We start from the raw sequence: 9,495 nt of genomic DNA on the forward strand, positions 1-9,495 counted from the left end.
ATTGTCTCCTTTATGTCTTAAGGCAGGGCATTGGTCCCTTGGAAGAGAGGTGGAAGGATGCCATATCTTATATTGACATGTGCCAATTTTCATAAAACTCAAGGTTGGATCTGTTTTAAGACTGTTTTCCCTTTAGGAGAAATACAATAACAACAGGGATCCTTTGTTCAATTTGAAACATTGGATGAAACATAATTATTCAGTTATTGCTTCAACATCTGGCATTTCTACTGACCACGCATATCTTAGCAAAGGCAATGTTATCTTGTTTATTCTGCTTTTCTCTTGGCTAATCACTATTTGCCAGGCCTCTGGTCTCTTAACCAAACTCTGGACTTTGGGTCTGAAAAAGAGCTGGCCCAATCCATATACCAGGTTGTTATATAAAATGCACATGGATTTTAACCCTTCAGTCCCTCCTCTTGACCCTAGGGTTCCCTAACCCGCCAGGTCAAATATACCAATTTTAATGTACCCAGCTACTGCGGCGTCGCCGATAAAGCACCAGTACCATCAGGAATGTCAGGATAGACACTCCCCACATAACTTGACAAAATAGCACCCAGATCCATCCCCAGGGGACCTTGTCACCTGAGATGGCATCGCCCATAATTATCGCTTTAACCTCCACTGCCTGGTTCCTTGCCTTCGAGTACTTCACATCAGCCTGGTCCACAGTTTCCCCTATCTGAGTGTACCTCAGATGGCCTTCCCCAATATGCCTCTGGGCCTCGGCCACCAACTCCTCAATCTTCACTTGCAGGGCCTGTAGACCCTCCTCTAGATACTTAGTGCCGTAGTGCCATTCCGGATCCCATGTTAGGTTACCCATCATTGGCGGAGTATGGTGGAGCTGCGTCCCATCAACAGTCAGGGTTGACCTTCGGGGGACCGTCATGCACACGGATTGATGTCTCGAGGGGCTTTCCATTTAGATCAATGGAGTGGTTCTGGGCAGTCACACACCAGTAGGTACCGTTCATCTGGACCAGCTCCGTGTGCGCCAGTTTCTCAGTAATGGCCACTTCGAACCTAGACAGATTTGTTAGAACATTATATGGGCATGTACACAGAATTTCCTGCACCAAACCATCCTGCAAGGATATCTAATAATCCCCTCTTCTGTCTAGTTAAGCGCTCACCAATTTGGTTTGTTAGGCTAGTAATGTTTCTACTCATTCGAGGCCTGACCTTTTCACTTCCTCTAAAGGAATACACACCTCAACCCTGTAAGTGTGGAATACCACCGAAGTGAGGACCGGTAGGGCTGGTCCTATCATTATCAATCCTGGTTTTGGAACAGGGATTTGTTTAGGGTATGACACACAGTCGGGTGGTTCCACTCTGTCTCTGATAACCTGGTTAATTGTTACTAGTCGTGGACATTCTAATTTGGGCCATCATTTAACAAATGTATGCCATGCCTTTGGGGTTACCTCCGTCCGTGCTTTAAGTGGTAAGCCCCATCCTGATTCAGCAGGCCCAACCTCCACTGGTACCATGTCAGTATAATTGGCACATAATCTTTCATGAGTGTTTGATTTCTTTCCCACAAAATCCCACACAAATTTCAGTATCGAGGTCTGTGTGTTTCCTCCCAAGCCATCGTGGCAATATGCCATGTAATTGTGTTCAAATGAGGGATAGCCCAAGACTTTGTAGTCCCCTTCACTAGTAGTACGCAGCTGTCCCCCTTTAAAGGTAATTCGGACACTGGTTGCATTAAATATAGACACTGTCCCTTTAAGAGGGCCACAACATCATCTAAGAGCATTACCCTGCTCAAAGGGATAGCTCATACACTTCCATGATTCCTTCCAAATGCCTCCATGAAACTCCATAATCTCTGGTACCTGACACCAGCGGATAACAGGGCAGTCAGCTGTTATCAAAATTGTAATGTTACTAGCCTCCCTGTTGTTATGAGCATCAGTGTATGATTTTATTTGGACCTTCTTGCGTTCTACTGTGTGCTCATGTCCTAGCCACAGTGCCACCTTTACTTCTGGCCAAACTTGTGTATTGGCCACTGCACGTGTCTTGCAAAAGCTAAGTGTTTCTTTAGTGTGGCAATTAAAGCAAAGCAAACCCGGAGGAGGGGGGTTAGTGACCCATTCCCAGTCCTCCTTTTCACATGGCATACTACTTGTGTCCTTCCTCATGCACCACAGGGACAGCAGGAGCCACAGCAGAAGCCTCCCCCTGGTCATTCTGGTTGTCCTGGTCACCCTTCAGTCCTTCCTCCTTCACTTCTTGTTGTTCACCTGTAGAGACACCTGTGGAAATATTGTTAGTATTGACAGATGCTGATTCAAACAATTTTAACTGATTTTGGTGAAGCCAAAATTTTTCCAATTTTCCCCCAATCTTTGCACATGTATTAGTAGTCAGAAGGACCCTCATAGGGCCTTGCCATCTTGGCTTTAAAATTCCTTTAACCTCTGGGTAAATGTGACACATTACCAAATCCCCAACTTTAAATGCAGGTTTGTCCAGACTACTATTATCATCCAGCTGGGTTTGATTTTCCTTCACTTGGTTGTATAAATCCTTCAACTCTCTGTCCAATGCCTTGATGTAGTTCTGCAGCCTGTCTGCAAAAAGCCCCAAACCCCCCCCCGCCCCCCCGCAGGGAGGATCACAGTGCTAGGCATTCTCATTGCTCTTCCTGTCATTAGCTCAAAGGGTGTCAATTGAGTCAGCCTATTTGGGCTGCCCCTGATTCGATACAATACAGCAGGACGCATACGAGCCCATCCTTCTCCTGTATCCAGTACTGTTTTTGCTAAGGCTGTTTTCATTGTTCTGTTCATTCTTTCCACCATTCCCGAGCTTTCAGGGTGGTATGGTATATGGAATCTTTACTTTATTCCTAGTGCCTTGCATGCCTCCTTCATTACTCACCCTGTAAAGTGAGTTCCTTGGTCAGAGTCTATTGACAGTGGCAAACCCCATCTGGGTATTATTTGTTCTGCTAGGATTCGAGCTACTGTTGTAGCAGTACAATTCTTGGTTGGGAATTCCTCTATCCATTCGGGTAAAAGTATTAATAATTACCAAAATGTAAGTGTACCCTCTGCTTTGTGGCAAGGGTTCAGTAAAATCAATTTGCAAATTTTGCCACGGTCCCTCTGGTCGTGGTTGGTGATTTAGAGGCACCTTTTTCCTTTTACCCACATTCACTTGTGCACATGTCACACATCTTTTAAGAAATTTTAAAGCATCTTTTTTCATGGCTGGCCACCACCAGTATTCCAGGGCGGCCCTCATTTGTCTTCACGCCAGATGATCTGGAGAGTGGATGGCATGGCGCAGTAGAGCCCATATGCACTCCGGGGCTACCAGCTCCTCCCCCCGGCCCATACCAGAGGTGATTTTTATACACACAGCCTTGTTTTTCCAATTTACTTTTCTCTTCTGGACTTGGGTTGCATATAGCTTTTTTAAATTCACTTCCTCTTTTGACACTCCAGCTGCACAAACCTTAATAGGACTTGCTTGTGCAATTTCTTTGGCACTTTTATCTGCCCAATAATTTCCTTTTTGTTCCTCACTTGAGATCTTATTGTGTGCTGTTATCTTTACTACTGCTAGTTCTGATGGTAGTTTGGCAGCTTTTGTTAGTCTTTGAACTGCTTCCATATTATTAATTGGCTTTCCAGTTGTTGTTATAAAACCTCTGCGTGACCACACGTCCATGTAGTCATGAACTACTCCAAATGCATATCTGCTGTCTGTATATACAGTGAGCTTCTTGCCTTCCCCCACTCTCAAAGCTTCTGTGAGGGCTGTGAGTTCCGCTTCTTGTGCTGACTTTGATCCTTCCATCTGACCTGATGCTATCACTGTCCCATCACTGAGTACCACTGCCCATCTGGTGTGTGGCACTCCATTTTCATACTTTCTTGATCCATCTACATACAAAACTATATCTGGATTCTCTAATGGCTCTTTAATTCTTCCCAACACTTCCTCTTCTCTATTGTGACGTTATTAATTTAACTGGGACCATATAGAACATGGTTACAACCAAGGTCCTGTAGTGGCACCAAATCTTGTATAAAGGGGGTCAAATGAGGTGTCTTAGACAAGGTTAGGGTTTGCTGGTTATGATTATGCTGGCTATATGTGTGTATCAATATTGTAGTTGAAGTTGTGAATATTGGCTCTATACTGTCTGTATTTCAAACTTATGCTATGCTTCTGGGTGACATCCCAGACAAGTTGGTGTTAGCTCTGCCTAGCCTGCTTGATGGCCCATTAAGGACCATCAGTTATACGTAGGGTGACCAGATCACCCAGGTCAAATATCGGGATGCGGGGTGGGGGGCGGGGGGGCAGAGCAAAAGAAAACTGGCAGCAGAGCTTCCTCCGCAAGCACTGGAGGGAGGCCCCGGAGATGCAGGGGGAGCGTGGGGCCGGGGTGAGTGAGAGTTCGGCCTGGCCCCAAGTGCAGGCAAGACTCAGTTGGGTGGTACCTGGAGGGAGAGTAGGGGGGCGGCCCGCGGGGCCAGGCAGCTGCTGTTCTCCCCACCTGGGCAGCGGGATTCGGGAGCAGCCGCTGCTGCAGCTCCTACTGCCGCGGCCGGAGGAAGCAGCCATGGCGCTCGGTGGCTGTGGCTCTGGCGCCCGGGCCCGAACCCGGGCCTGTTGCGGGGACCCAGCAGTGCGCACGCTGCGCAGGCCCAGTCCCTGGCCAGTTGCGTCTGGGCTGGCTGCCCAGCTGGTGCAATCCCGTGGGTGGCCCCAGAGTGGGGGCATCAGGCCCTAGCCCTCCCGTCCCTCTCAGGTCCCGTAGGGGAAAGAACAGGGCTGGGCTGCTGATGCCTCCACCCCGGGGCCGCCGCAGGATTGCACCAGCTAGGCAGCCAGCCCAGACGCGACTGGCCAGGGGCTGGGCACCCCGGGTGGAGTTGGGGCGGGGGGGCGCGAGCCCTTCCGGGCTCCGGAGCCTTTGCTTGTTTGTCCAGTGTCCTGACCTAACATTGGTCGGGACGCGGGACAAACAAGCAAATATCGGGACAGTCCCAATAAAATCGGGATGTCTGGTCACCCTAGCTATACAATTGACCCATGGAGAGAAGGCAAATACGCCTTGTAACTCAACAAAGTATGCAGGAACTTGCCCATGTGACTCCAGACTCCATTTTGCTGTAATTTCCACAGTAAGAACAAAGAGGTGTTCTTACACCTGGAAAAGGCTATATAAGGCTGATGCCTCGTCTCCATCTTGTCTTCAATCCTGCTTCTTACCTCTGATGGGAGTTTGCTACAAATGGAAGCTCTGAACAAAGGACTGATGACCCATCCCAGCTGGGGATGTACTCCAGAGACTTGATTTGAACTTGCAGTTTATTCTGTCACTGCTACAAGACTGACCCAAGAACTTTGCCATTACTGTATGTAATTGATTCCATTTAACAGATTCTAACTCTCATCTATATCTTTTTCCTTTTATGAATAAACCTTTAGATTTTAGATTCTAAAGGATTGGCAACAGTGTGATTTGTGGGTAAGATCTGATTTGTATATTGACCTGGATCTGGGGCTTGGTCCTTTGGGATCAAGAGAACCTTTTTTCTTTTATTGGGGTATAGGTTTTCATAAATATTTGTCCCCATAAAGAGTGGCACTGGTGATGATACTGGGAAACTGGAGTGTGTAAGGAAGTTGCTTGTGTGACTTGTGGTTAGCCAGTGGGGTGAGACCAAAGTCTTCACTGTCTGGCTGGTTTGGTTTGCCTTAGAGGTGGAAAAAACCCAGGCTTGGTCTGTAACTGCCCTGTTTTAAGCAATTTGTCCTGAATTGGCACTCTCAGTTGGGTCCCATCAGAACTGCATCGTTACATCTATCTATAAGACATTCGTGTACCTCTCCCTCTATGTTCATACATTCGGCTACATTTATTCCCTTGTCTCTTACTACGGAGAAGTTAGGGTTTTGCAAGCACAATGTTGATTCCCACTGACTCCTGCGGGCATCTGTTACAGATCTTAGTCGCCCGGTGTTGAGGAGATCGATAAGTGTATGGGGTGTATGGATCACTCAATTTCCCCATGAGAGTGTATGATTCACAAACTTTCACAGCCCACGTAGCACAATCTAGAGCTGCTACGCACTCCGGTATCCCTGGGATACAGGGGGTCTTATGATAGATAGGGATGCTACCAGACGCTGTCTGTCTCCGTGAAGCTGGGTTAGTACAGCAGAATACTGGGTCCCGCTATGGCTGCAGTAAAGGTGGAACAGCTTTCCCATATCGGGTAAGCGTAAGCCCAGGCTGGGGGTGGAGGCTAAAGCCTGTTTTATTTTTATAAATGCCTCCTCTTGCTTTGTGCCCCATATTACTAACTCATTTGCAGGCTTTCCCCCTCTAGTGAGGTTTTGAATTGGTTCCACCATCTCTGAGTACTCCGGTGTATAGGTTTTATAGAAATTAAGGAGTCCCAGGACCTTCCGGACTTCCTTAACTATCCGTGGTTTCTTTAACCCTCTAATCGCTTGCTTTCTGTCTATTGTGAGTGCCTTTTCTCCCTGTGATATGTTAGACCCTAGGTATAAAACTTGCTGCTGTTGCAATTGAGCTTTCTTCGGGCTTAATTTAAATCCTGCCTCGCGAAGATACATGAACAGTCTGTTTAGGGTTTTTAAATGGTCCTTTTCATTTGAACTGGCAATTAGCAAATCATCTACATCCTGCAGTATCACAGTATCCCCTTCCAAAGGCAGTTGTGCTATTACTTCTGCCGTTGTTTTGTGGAATATGGAGGGAGAAATATGGAACGCCTGAGGTACTCAGGTCCAAGTGTACTGCTGGTCTCCTACTGTAAATCCAAATTTCTCCTGACTCTCTTTTGCAAGGGGAATACTTCAAAATCCATTAGCTACATCCAGGACTGAAAATACTGAATGTCCCGGTGTTAGCAAATTAAGAATAGTGGCAGGGCTTGCCACAATACCATGTGCCTTTGGAGTCACCCGGTTAAGGTGGGTGTAGTCTATAGTTAACCTCCAGGTCCCGTCCAGCTTCCTGACGGGCCAAATTGGGGAATTAGTTGTGGAGGTGGTTTTTCTAATCACCCCTCTAGATTCCAAATTAGTGACTATATCTTTAACTGCCTCTAAGGCTTCCGGTTTAATTGGGTACTGCCTGTGGGCTTTGTGAGTTGGTCCTTCTACAGATATAGGCTTCATGTTTACTAGCCCACAATCTTGTTTATCTGTTGCCCACACTTCAGGGTGAAGGGAACACAGGGTTTCTGCTGGACTCCCCCCCCCCCCCTGGTATTATTACTTTATTACTGGCAATTATGGCTATATTTTGAAATGATCTTTCCTGTTTGGACCCTTTGGCCCATTCAATGCAGCTAGCTCTGGTGTTGATTACTCCCCCGAGCTCCTTAAGGAGATCTATGCTGCAAATTGTGTCTTCCTGCTCGGGGCAAACCCAGATTTGACTGACTGTGACCACATCTTCAAATTCTATTTCTACCAGCTGGCTAAGGGTTGCTTTTAATCTTCCCCCTCCCACCCCTTCAATCCATATTGTTCTACGGGTGAGGGGGAGATCTTGGCTGGTTATCGATACTGAGGCTCCGGTGTCTATTAACATACTGCACGGTCGGCCCCCCACTTGTGCGTTAAGACACATCCTGGGGTCGCCTTCGGTTCCAGCCACAGAGGCCGCTGATACCTATTTGCTAGCCAGGAGTTTGACCAACTCCTGGATTTGTTTATCCTTATTTTGTTCTTGGGTACTAGTTGTATCAGTTTTATTTTGTTTGTTTGGCCACTGCCCTTCCTTACCCCCTCTGGGGTGGAAGCAGTCTTCCTGTAAGTGGCCGCTCCTTTTACAATTATTGCATGTTTTGATTTTATTTTTATTTTTACAGTCACATGCCAGATGTCCAGGCTTATTACACGTGAAGCATGTAGTGGTTTTGACTGCATGCACAGCTACCACTTCTTCGGAGGGGTTGGTTGGTGCTACCTTCCTCTTTTTTCTGTTTTCTACTTCTGTGGCCCATTTCATTACTGCTGAGTATGTCTCTCCCACTGAGATGCCTAATGCCAGCACTGCTTGGTGATCTGCAGACAGCCCTTCCTTTAGGATTTGAAGGAATACATCATGGTCTCGGGATGTTATATTCTCCAGACCTGAATAAGCTCGGAATGCATTCCATTTCTTTTCAGCATAGGACATGGCAGACTCCCCCTTCTGCTGAACCACAGACTGCAGAGCCCCCCAGTTAGTGGTCTGGGCTCCTAGAACAACAGATAGTGCATTCCTGAATTCTGTTACAGTGCCTGCATCTGGGTTTGGGATTCCTGCTGGTTCTTCAGCCTGATCCCCTCCCGCTGGGTTGGGGCTATGATCTTCAGCCCAGTGCCCTGTCTTCCATTTATTATCTACGTTCTCCCACACATCCCTGGGGCACTTGCACTTGACCAGGATGTGAACGCCCTTCCTCTGGAGGCCGTGTATGTCAGTCAGGCCATCCAGCTTGTCACAGAACTCAGTATTCTTGTTATCACATTTGAGTTCGGGTAAATCAGACAGTAGTACCTGTTTTTCCTGGGGGGTGAAGGGACAGTAAATTTCAGTTGTTTCTGTCCTGAGTCCCCTTACTAGTTCACCCTCTGTGTTAACATTTCTGAACCTCCTTAGCTGTGTTTTGATTGGAGCCATATGCTGTACTTGCTCTCCTGGGGCAATTAATCCTTGTGGTGCTCCTTTATTATCTCTGTGGGTGCTTAAATTTGGCCTGTCATGCGAAGAAATGTATGGAGGGGGTTCTGATTCTTCCCCTTTGCTTTGTGCTGCTGAGTTTTCCCACAGATAGTTAATCAGTGGAGCAGTGGGCTGGCAAATGGCAGGAGTGTGCTCTCCCCCTCCCAATCTGGAGGTGTGTCCCAGGCATGGTGATTCTTTTTCTCTGGGATCTTTTCCAATTTCCAGACAGTTACATATTTTAGAGCATAGGCTCTTATCTCTCAGAGCCTGGTTTTGAGATCTTAAAATTTCTTTCTCCTTTATGTTAAGAATATCCAATAAAACTATTACTGCTTTGTCTGTTTTGTCACTTTTCTGATGATTCCACCAAGTAACCAGATCTGCCTCTGGTCCGGCTGCAGAGTAGTTTGCTTTTTTAGCTGCTCCCCGCCGAGTTTTGACATGTTTATATTCCAAGTACTCTCGAGGACTGATTATCGCCTCTCCTTTTGATGCCATGGGTTTTTAGTCACCCTGGTTGCTGACCTTGAGGGGAAATTACATCCCCCCCCCCCAAAAGCCTGTCAGCCTTTTATGAGGAGTTACTTTCCCCCCTTTTTTAGTCACCCTGGTTGCTGACCTTGAGGGGAAATTATGTCTTCCCCCCGTAAATGCCTGTCAGCCTTTTATGAGGAGTTACTTTTTCCCCTTTTTATGCTATGGTCTCAAATCTCCACAGCCTTGAGTTTTATGAGGACATCTCCTCCCTTTTTTTTTTTTTT

The 9,495-nt window shown here is 46.9% G+C and overlaps 1 pseudogene; it reads right to left on the bottom strand.

The window, feature by feature from the left end:
• Window positions 1–9,495, bottom strand: part of LOC112124981 — a 573,457-nt pseudogene that overhangs the window by 430,229 nt on the left and 133,733 nt on the right.

Source organism: Terrapene carolina, unplaced genomic scaffold, assembly GCF_002925995.2.
Source record: "Terrapene carolina triunguis isolate 2854851 unplaced genomic scaffold, T_m_triunguis-2.0 Scaffold638, whole genome shotgun sequence".
Classification (NCBI taxonomy): domain Eukaryota; kingdom Metazoa; phylum Chordata; order Testudines; family Emydidae; genus Terrapene; species Terrapene triunguis.